Genomic DNA, 11,306 nt, shown 5'->3' with positions numbered 1-11,306 from the left:
CCGGCGGTGGTGGGGCGTTGGCGGGGCGGTGGCGTGGGGATCGCCGGAGAAAAAGCTCGGCACGGGGGGGCCTAGAGGGATGGCCGGGGTGGCGGCGGACCGGCGGTGGGGAGTGTTTTCGGGGCGGGTGGGGCGACGCACCGCTGGCCGCGGGCGGCGGGGGGCTGCTGTTTGGCCGGTGGTGGCCGGCGGCTCAGGGGGGTGGAGGTTGAAGATGAACCGCAGGCCCTTGATTTCGTATCCAACGGCTGCAAAAATCGACTGACCAGTGATGAAAAAGTCAGTCGACCGACGTGTAGCCTCACCTTGCTAGTGCCTTCAGTTTCGACAGCAAAATTCAGTTTCGACAGTTAAGTTCAGTTTCAACAGTTAAGTTCAGTTTCGACAGTTAAATTCAGTTTCGACAGTTAAGTTCAGAGATGAGTGGCTGATGTATTTTACATCTAGCACTTTGTGGTTATGTATTTTACGTCATGTATTGGAGATGCTATTAGAATTCCACTCAGGTTAATGTTGTTCGTTGTCTCTCTTGTCCTGCTTCAGCCTCGGCATCGTACAACTCACCGGAGCTGCTCCAACGACGAAACCCTCCATCACAGCGGAGCAGTACCTTGGCCTCCATCTCCAGACGCCTAAGATCTTCTTCCCCTCCTCCAACAGCCAAGTCAGCCGGAGCATCCTCACCGGCCAACCAAATCACGCTGATATCGACATGGCTTCGCCAAAGATGTTGTACACTTGTTGCATCTCTTTTTTACTCTACATGTTATATATATTGTCCACTGAGCACTCGTAGTAACGGGAAATACGATTATTTTATCCTACTATATGACAAGCAGTGCGATACCAGGCAACTTAGCTATCCGTGATGGACTCTCTTGAACACCATCATTATTTATCTCTGCGCGTTTGAGCTGTGCATTTGTCGATGGGCCTGGGAGTTGAGCTAGTATGGCAGTGGCCTGGGTCCAAAGTAATAGAAGTAGCACAAAAACATTTTTTTTAGTGTAGGATTTTCCTTGCTCAAGCCTGCCTACTAGAATCGCCAGTGCTTGAAAGGAAAAGTGAATGAAAAACATCGGAATTGGAAAGTTTCCTATGGTACTACTTTTCATGAATTTGGTGCAAAGGAATGGAGCAAAGGAAAACTGTAGGATTAGTTCCTTTAGTGTCTCCTTGAAAGAAAAACCGTAGGAATTCTAATTTCCACTTCTCCTCCTTTTCATATTCCTATTCATCAAGCACAAGACTAAGAGATAGTAGCATAATAGAATTATAACCGTACATTTTCTTGTGGTTTCACTTAATCTCACAATGCTTTTTTGCATCCTGTGATCTTCCAATTTTTGTGAATCAAACACCCAGATTGGCAGAAATCCTGTGTTTTTAAATTCTCTGTTTTGCACATGCATTCCTATCCTATTCCTGTCTATTTCCTATCCCTGCATTGTTCGAATCCTCAAATTCAAACAAGCCCTTACTCAATTACTTCTGTTACAGATATGTGTCAAAGAAAACCTTGTGTGGTTTGTCCTGCTCCTGCGGCGCTGTGTTCCACCCCAGCTCAGCTGCTCCAACGACGGAAGGGTTCACCACAGCAGGGATCCGCTCTCCAGACTGTCTTTCACCGCCTCAGATCTTCTTCCCCGCCGCCGGCAGCCACGGCAACTGCATACCATCCTCAACTGAGCAGATGACCTTGAGGACTACACGGGTCCGCAAGAGAGGTCACACTCTTCCGTGTCTGCTTACGTTATGCGACGCTTAATATGATGACATGCTACATTATCGTCGTGTTCACCTATTAGACTCCGAGTCAGGTCCAAACTAATGCCGAAACTTGAGTTTTTAAATGGTTGTGGGGTACATATTGGGGCAGCAATCAGTACTATCTGTCTACTATCTGGTTAATCTCCGGTGTCTACTATGAGTTTCATGTTGGGTGCAAACAAACATTAAAGGAGCCATTATTTGTATTTTTTAACTAAAGCTATTATTTGCCTGCTATCATTGGTTTTGGGTCTATCCATAGCTTGCTACCATCACTCTGGATTTGTGCATGCACTCCTTACATAATCTCACTATGTTTTATTCCTATGCATGCCAGTTATTGTACACAATGGAACTGATCATGTAGAGCAAAAGAGACGAGCCTTGTGTGGCAATAAAATTTCATGCAGACGTCGTTCCATGATGGGCGCAAAGGCAGCCCCCCCTCCACCCATTTCGGATCGTAATCAAGAGGAAGATAACTGTTCTGAGGGGGATTCAGAAGGAGAAGACCACTCCTATTTACCCCATGAGGTCTTCGCTCTAACTTGGCATGCTGATGTTGGTAATATCATGCATATGGTGCCTTGCATTGCTTACTACATACATTAAAGATGTCATCTGCTTAGTTTAGACATGCTTTGTGTCAATGCCATCTGTTTAGTTTCTTTATCGTATATGTGAATCATGCAATGCCATCCTGTCTAGCAAGGCATCATATATGTGAATTTCGCAATGCCACCCTGGTTAGCGAGTCATCTTATATGTGAATTATATCATGCCATCATTTTTTGTTACGTGTTAAATTTGTCAACAATTTTAGTACATTCAATTACGCTTCCTGTGCATCAGCCATTCGGCACGGTCATGGAAAAATCTGGAGTGGAAATAAGGTCTTCAGAGCAGACAATGCTATCTGACGAAGCACATGTCTTGCTGGTTACCGATAGCTCCTTAAAGGAGGATTCAGAGACAGATGACCAGTCATATTTCCCCCCGAGGTGCATGCCCTAACTTGGCAGGGTTATGTTGCTCATATCGTGCGTATGGTATCTTGCATTGCTATGTCATTTGCTTAGTTTAGACATGCTTTGTGTGAATGCCACATGTTTAGTGTCTAATTACCATATATGTGAATTATGCAATGCCATCTTGTTGCAAGACATTATATATGTGAATTATGCAATGTTATCTTGTTGCAAGGCATTATGTATGTGAATTATGCAATGCCATGCTGTTTAGGCAAGCGTCATATATGTGAATTATATCATGCCGTCCTTTTTTTGCATTTCTCATTGCTTTTGTCGACAATGTTTGTATATTCAACTGCTCTTCCTATGCATCAGCCATTTGAATTGGTGATGGAGAAATCTGGAGTGAAAACAAGGTCTTCAGAGCAGACAATGCTACCTACTGAAGCAGATATCTTGCTGGTTACAGATAGCTCTTCAGAGGAGGATTCAGAGGCAGATGACCAGTCCTATTATCCCCCTGAGGTGTATGCTCAAACTTGGCAGGGTTATATTACTCATATAATGCATATGTTGTATTGCAATGCTTAGTTTTTACATCATATACACAATATTGAATGCCATCTCCTTAGTTGACACATCATATATGCGATTTCCCTCTGCTCACTTCCTTAGTATATAAATCATATATTTGAATTATGTCATGCCATGATGTTTACATAGACAGCATGTATCTGAATTATGGCATGCCAACCCATTTTCTAAAGACATAATATAGTTATATCATCTCATCCTGTTTACATAGTCATCATATTTTAAATTATGTCATTCTATCCGTGAATTATATCATGCCATCATGTTTCCATCGTCGGCATGTTTGTGATTTATGGCATGCCAACCACTTTAATAGACACATCGTATAGTTATATCATGTCATCCTGTTTACATAGTCATCATATTTTGAAGTATGTCATTCTATCCTGTTTAGTTAGCCATCATACATGTGAAATTGTGTCATGCTATCCTGTTTAATTAGCCATCATATATGTGAAATTAGGTCCTGCTATTTTGTTTGCTTAGACAACATAAGTGTGAATTATTTCATGCCCTGTTTTCTTCCCTACTATCCATTGCACCTATCTATCTTACAATGTCTGTACATTCAATTACTTTTCTTGTTTATCAGCCATTTCAATTGGAGGGAGTGATGGCAGTATCTGTGGGAGTAAAAACACGGTCTTCAGAAAAGATCGTGCTACCTGTCGATGCAGATAGAACCACGGTTGTACTTGCCCAAGAACCAGCCCCACCACACATAACCCACACTCATGCAGATTGTACCCCTACCCAGTTGGACAGAGAACCAGCTACACCCCTTCTAACCCCAACCCCAGCAGATAGACACCCAGTTCCCGTTGACAGAGCACCGTCTCCACCACAGAGCACCCAAACACGAGCAGTTAGTAAGGCAACTGCAGTACCCAAATCACGAGGACCACCACTCCGAACCCGAAGTCAGCGCTTAAAGCAGAAGAAGAATTGTTCTCAGGTCAGGTTCCGTAGCTATGGTTCATACTACTTTGCTCTTGCATCACTGTATTTACTGATACCAACTAATTTCAAATTTGAAGGATGCAATTGAAACTCCAATGACGCAACAGGTATGTTTTAAACCTGTTTCTTCAACGTGTTTGGCTGTTTGCTGTTGTAACTTGCTCTATGTTGATTTCAGTTTCAATTGAATAAACAGTTATGTTCTCATGCCATGCACATTACAAGTGTTGTTATTGCTGTGTAGTTTCCCACACTTATATTCTGTCTATGCTGCTTTTTCTTAAATAGATATGATTCGAACTGTATCTATCTTGATTTGGCAACATAAACTAGAATGATATAGACCATACAGTGGCCATACTACATAGATATATGTTTGTTTCATGTTGTTATCCTGTCCACCTTACTACTGAACTGGTTTACCAAAATGAGTTTCATATACTACATTGTAAACCTGAGATGTGTTTGTTTGTTTCTCTTTTAGAACATGGATAAAATATTGGAGAAGAGTACCCTGTTATGCAATGGTATAGGAAGTAATGCAGATAAGGTTCAAGATAGTGAGACATCCCTGTTGGTCTCCAAGAAAGCTGATAAAAACTATATTGAAGACACTGAGACAACCCCAAAGTCCTGTCTTGATCTAGTGTTCGAGTTACTGGCTACCACTGCTGGCACCAGCTCTTCGAACTCGTTGCCTGAATCAGTTCGGCTTCTTGAGTCTCAACTTCAAGTTGTAAGACATCGACCAGATGTTATGCGACAGGAAGCCGAAGGACTGAGGAAGTCCCTGCAGAATTCAGATGCATACTTTCTGGTGCAACAGCAAGCGCTGGAGGACTTAAGCGCCAAACAAGAGAAAGTTAATAAGCTTGCTAAGCATCTTGCCAGCATTATGGGTACCCAGGATATTGTTTCTTGAGCTCTTCTGAAGTGGTTTCAGTTCTGGACTTGTTTTGCTGCGGCGTTTATATGCTGCTGTGTTCCCTATATTTGCACTGGTGGTGAACTTTGATGCCCAGTGGATGTAATATGTGTAATAGCCGTGATAGCCTAGTGTAAGTTGCTTGCTTATTTATTTCCTTGTTGTCTTGTTTATTTGTTTGCTTGTAGTCAGTGCAGTTCTTTTTATGCAGTTTGCTAGTGGCTGCAATAACCTATTTTTTAAAACTAGGCCACAATAACCATGGGCTAATATTTACTGTAGTGTGGGCCTCCTACGGGCCGTAGAAACAGTGGGCCTTCTACGGGCCGTAGAAACAGTGGGCCTTCTACGGGCCGTAGAAACAGTGGGCCTTCTACGGGCCGTAGAAACAATGGGCCTTCTACGGGCCGTATCATCAATGGGCCTTATACGGGCCGTATGATCGATTGGCTAAACATGGGCCAAACAGACCACATTCTGGCCGTAAACGGGCTAGAGTTGGAATCGTTCGTTCATGGGCCGACCATAACGGGCCATCGTTAATAGGCTCTATTTGATGACGCTATGAAAAAGGCCCAACGTATTAACGGGCCACAAACGGGCCGACTGTAACGACGGGCTGAATTTGGCCCACAGGCAGAAAATGACAGTAACGGGCTGTAAGTAAACGAATGCTGGAAAATAGCCCAAGAATAAATGGGCTCTGAGAAGGCCAAAAGATAACATGGGCTGGAAACGGCCCAACGGAATAACGGGCCGTTAATGGGTATAAAGTGATACACTATTCATTACGGGCCAGTTTCACCACGGGCCGTTAATGGGTGTAAAGTAATACACTGTTCATTACGGGCCAGTTTCAGCACGGGCCGTTAATAGGCCAAGAGTTACATAGGGCCTCATATGGGTCGAAAGACGTCATGGGCCATACATGGGCCAGAAGTGAAAACGGGCTGGAATCATATTGGATGGCCCAGATGACGCTACTGGGCCTAATTCGAATAGGGCGTAACGGGCCTTGGGTTAGCGGGTTGTAAATGGGCTATATGCGAACAGGCCGTTAACAGGATTTCCATGGGCTGGCCCGCCAGCTTTTGACCAAGTCAAACGGGCCGGCCTTTTCACAGGAATGGGCCATTGTTGGGCCGTGCCACGCGTCGACGTATCATAGGCGCCTTCTGTCCAATGAGTGGATGACATCTGTCCCAGCGATGAGTCGACACGTGTTTCCTCCAGCCAATGATGATTTTACACGTGGAAAATCCCCATTGGTCGGGGCTGTTAACGGGTTATCGGATCCAAAACCCGACCCGATAGCTTAACGGCGTTCCGTTACGGTGGATGCCACGTGTCGGTCACCCTTGACGAAAGCACTTCTGTGACGCGCAATTTATCGTCATGGAAGTGGACACTTCTGTGATGATAATTTTGGTAATGTCATGGAACACTTCTACGACAGCACAGGTATGACTATCTTGATTCTGTCATAAATTTGTCATGAATGTACATGCATGACAAAAAACGCGACCTACTGTGACAAACACGTATCATCACAGAAGTGTATTTTTTTGTAGTGTTACCCGGCACCACGCCATGGAAGAAAGTATTTGACGGTTTAAGATTCTTATCTGTCAGCCCCATGCGACAGAAGGTCTCATAATAAAGGATGTTAATGCTGCTACCTCCATCCATGAGCACCTTAGTAAACTTATAGCCCCCAACCTGAGGTGCCACCACCAGAGCCAAGTGACCCGGATTATCAACTCGGGGCAGATGATCCTCACGACTCCACACAATAGGCTGCACTGACCACCGCAAATAACGTGGCACCGCCGGATCAACCGCATTCACTTCCCTCTTATGAAGCTTCTGGTCCCGCTTACATAAGCTAGTGGTGAAGACATGATACTGCCCACTATTCAATTGCTTCAGGTTGCTCTGATAACTAGACTGCTGCTGCTGTTGATTCCCCTGATTACTCTGCTGATTATAACCACCCTGGTTGCCGTGGCCCTGAAACCCGAAACTTGAACCGCCGCCGCCATGACCCGGACCATGAGAACCGGACCCTAACCCGCTGTTTGGGCCATGATGGCGCTGGATGGACTCCCTAAAGCTTCTCATCATGCTGCAATCTTTCCGTGAATGAGTAGCCGGCTTTTGATCCGTTCCGTGTTTCGGACACGGCTGATTCAACATTGCCTCAAGGTCAAAGCCCGTCCTTGGAGCCGACCGTCCCTTACGATGCTGGTTATAAGTGCGCGCACCGGTGTTAGCCACGGAATCATCAGCCTTGCGCTTACTGTTGCCCCCCTGATTGGCAGGGTTATACTGCTGTCCCTTCATGCCGCTACTCTTTTTTCCCTTTCCCGATCTTTCATCCTCAGAGTCGGGGTCCTTGGTACCATTAGACTCGGCATATTTAACAAGAGCCGCCATTAAAGTACCCATGTCGTTGCAATGACACTTGAGCCGTCCAAGCTTCTGCTTGAGCGGAGTAAAACGGCAATTTTTCTCCAACATCAGAATTGCCGAACCAACGTTCATGTTATCTGAAGAGTGCATGATAGTCGAGACCCGGCGCACCCAGCTAGTGGTTGACTCGCCCTTAGCTTGAACACAACAAGCCAAATCCACAATTGGCATGGGCTGCTTGCATGTATCTTTAAAATTCTGGATGAGCCGGGCCTGCAACTCCGCTCATGACTCGATGGAATTAGCGGGCAGCCCCTTCAACCAGGTACGAGCCGTGCCCTCCAGCATCATGGTGAAGTACTTGGCGTATGCAGCCTCACTAACATACAGCATCTCCATAGCCATCTCATAACTCTCAACCCAGGCCTCAGGAGGCTGATCTGCTGTATAATTGGGCACCTTACGAGTGCCTTTGAAATCCTTGGGCAAGGGCTCATTCCATAGAGCCGCCGTTAGACACGGCACACCGAAAGTTTTGGAAGTTATTCCCGCCTCAACCGAAGTCGTCGGGTAAACCGGCGTGTGTTGATGAGCCGCCAGCTCAGCCTCCCGACGTGCTTTTTCCTGGTCCACCAAATCTTGTGTGCCGGCACCGTTGCACGCCGGGTCATGGCCATGAGGTTGGTGACGATGTCGCTTAGTACTTGAAACTACTGGCGAGTCAATATGCCTACTGTAGCTCCGGCTCGGACGAGGGGTTGAATGAATCCGGTCACGGCTATAGGAGTAAGCCTGTTGCTGCACCAAAGCCGTTTGAAGAAGTTCCCTGGCCCTTCTGGTTTCAATCGCCGCCGGGGTCTCGCCCTCGAGCGGTAAAGCCGCCAATCGCGTAGCTGCAGCAATCATGTTATCTAGGGGGTGGAGTAATGACCCGGCGGTGTCACTACGCGCTGAGGTGGGGTATTATCCATGTGTGGAGAACTGGCCACGCGCGGATGACCCGGTACTCCGCCCCCTGGCGCCTCAATCGTCTGGTTTATCACCGGCGGATTACTAGCCCCCGCTCCGGGCGTGTTGAAGAGGTCCCTCGACTCATAAACTGAGGGCAGAGGACTCCGATGCTTCCTCCTCAAGACTTCGTTTGAAGCATTATGATTCACCAAAAGCCAGTATGTGTCTGCTTGAATCCGCTGCGCTTGGGAGTTCAAAACGGCCCGCTCTGCAGCCATCCTGGAGTTTTCCGCTGCCAAGTCCGCCTTAGCTTGCGCGATCCTGCTACCTCTTGAGCACTGCGTTGGTTATCCCTTGAAGAGGAAAGGGTGATGCAGCAAAGTAGCGTAAGTATTTCCCTCAGTTTTTGAGAACCAAGGTATCAATCCAATAGGAGGCTACACGCAAGTCCCTCGCACCTACACAAACAAATAAATCCTCGCAACCAATGCGATAAGGGGTTGTCAATCCCTACACGGTCACTTATGAGAGTGAGATCTGATAGATATGATAGGATAATATTTTTGGTATTTTTGTGATAAAGATGCAAAAGTAAAGTAAACAAAATAAAAACGGCGCCAGAAATAGCTTGTTGTCGGGAGATTAATATGATGGAAAATAGACCCGGGGGCCATAGGTTTCACTAGTGGCTTCTCTCAAGAGCATAAGTATTTTACGGTGGGTGAACAAATTACTGTTGAGCAATTGACAGAATTGAGCATAGTTATGAGAATATCTAGGTATGATCATGTATATAGGCATCACGTCCGAGACAAGTAGACCGACTCCTGCCTGCATCCACTACTATTACTCCACACATCGACCGCTATCCAGCATGCATCTAGAGTATTAAGTTCATAAGAACAGAGTAACGCTTTAAGCAAGATGACATGATGTAGAGGGGTAAATTCATGCAATATCATAAAACCCCATCTTGTTATCCTCGATGGCAACAATACAATACGTGCCTTGCTGCCCCTACTGTCACTGGGAAAGGACACCGCAAGATTGAACCCAAAGCTAAGCACTTCTCCCATTGCAAGAAAGATCAATCTAGTAGGCCAAACCAAACTGATAATTCGAAGAGACTTGCAAAGATAACCAATCATACATAAAAGAATTCAGAAGATTCAAATATTGTTCATAGATAAACTTGATCATAAACCCACAATTCATCGGTCTCAACAAACACACCGCAAAAGAAGATTACATCGAATAGATCTCCACAAGAGGGGGAGAACATTGTATTGAGATCCAAAAAGAGAGAAGAAGCCATCTAGCTAATAACTATGGACCCAAAGGTCTGAGTTAAACTACTCACACTTCATCGGAGATGCTATGGTGTTGATGTAGAAGCCCTTCGTGATCGATGCCCCCTCCGACGGAGCTCCGGAACAGGCCCCAAGATGGGATCTGGTAGGTACAGAAGGTTGCGGCGGTGGAATTAGGTTTTTGGCTCCGTATCTGATCGTTTGGGGGTACGTAGGTATATATAGGAGGAAGGAGTACGTCGGTGGAGCAATGTGGGGCCCACGAGGGTGGAGGGTGCGCCCAGGGGGTAGGCGCGGCCCCTACCTCGTGGCTTCCTGCTTGATTTCTTGACGTAGGGTCCAAGTCCTCTGGATCATGTTCGTTCCGAAAATCACGTTCCCGAAGGTTTCATTCCGTTTGGACTCCGTTTGATATTCTTTTTCTGCGAAACTCTGAAATAGGCAAAAAGCAGCAATTCTGGGCTGGGCCTCCGGTTAATAGGTTAGTCCCAAAAATAATATAAAAGTGAATAATAAAGCCCAATAATGTCCAAAATAGAAGATAATATAGCATGGAGCAATAAAAAATTATAGATACGTTGGAGACGTATCAAGCATCCCCAAGCTTAATTCCTGCTCGTCCTCGAGTAGGTAAATGATAAAAACAGAATTTTTGATGCGGAATGCTACTTGGCATAATTTCAATGTAATTCTTCTTAATTGTGGTATGAATATTTAGATCCGAAAGATTCAAGACAAAACTTCATATTGACATAAAAATAATAATACTTCAAGCATACTAACCAAGCAATTATGTCTTCTCAAAATAACATGGCCAAAGAAAGTTATCCCTACAAAATCATATAGTCTGGCTATGCTCTATCTTCACCACACAAAATATTTAAATCATGCACAACCCCGATGACAAGCCAAGCAATTGTTTCATACTTTTGACATTCTCAAACTTTTTCAATCTTCACCCAATACATGAGCGTGAGCCATGGACATAACACTATATGTGGAATAGAATGGTCGTTGTGGAGAAGACAAAAAGGAGAAGATAGTCTCACATCAACTAGGTGTATCAACGGGCTATGGAGATGCCCATCAATAGATATCAATGTGAGGGAGTAGGGATTGCCATGCAATGGATGCACTAGAGCTATAAGTATATGAAAGCTCAACAAAAGAAACTAAGTGGGTGTGCATCCAACTCGCTTGCTCACGAAGACCTAGGGCATTTTGAGGAAGCCCATCATTGGAATATAGAATCCAAGTTCTATAATGAAAAATTCCCACTAGTATATGAAAGTGATATCATAGGAGACTCTCTATCATGAAGATCATGGTGCTACTTTGAAGCACAAGTGTGGTAAAAGGATAGTAACATTGTCCCTTCTCTCTTTTTCTCTCATTTTTTTGGGCCTTTTTTTT

This window comes from Triticum aestivum, chromosome 6D (genome assembly GCF_018294505.1).
Source record: "Triticum aestivum cultivar Chinese Spring chromosome 6D, IWGSC CS RefSeq v2.1, whole genome shotgun sequence".
NCBI classification, from domain to species: Eukaryota; Viridiplantae; Streptophyta; class Magnoliopsida; order Poales; family Poaceae; genus Triticum; species Triticum aestivum.
The sequence above is the reverse complement of the archived record's forward strand: the minus strand, read 5'-3'. Positions refer to the sequence as shown.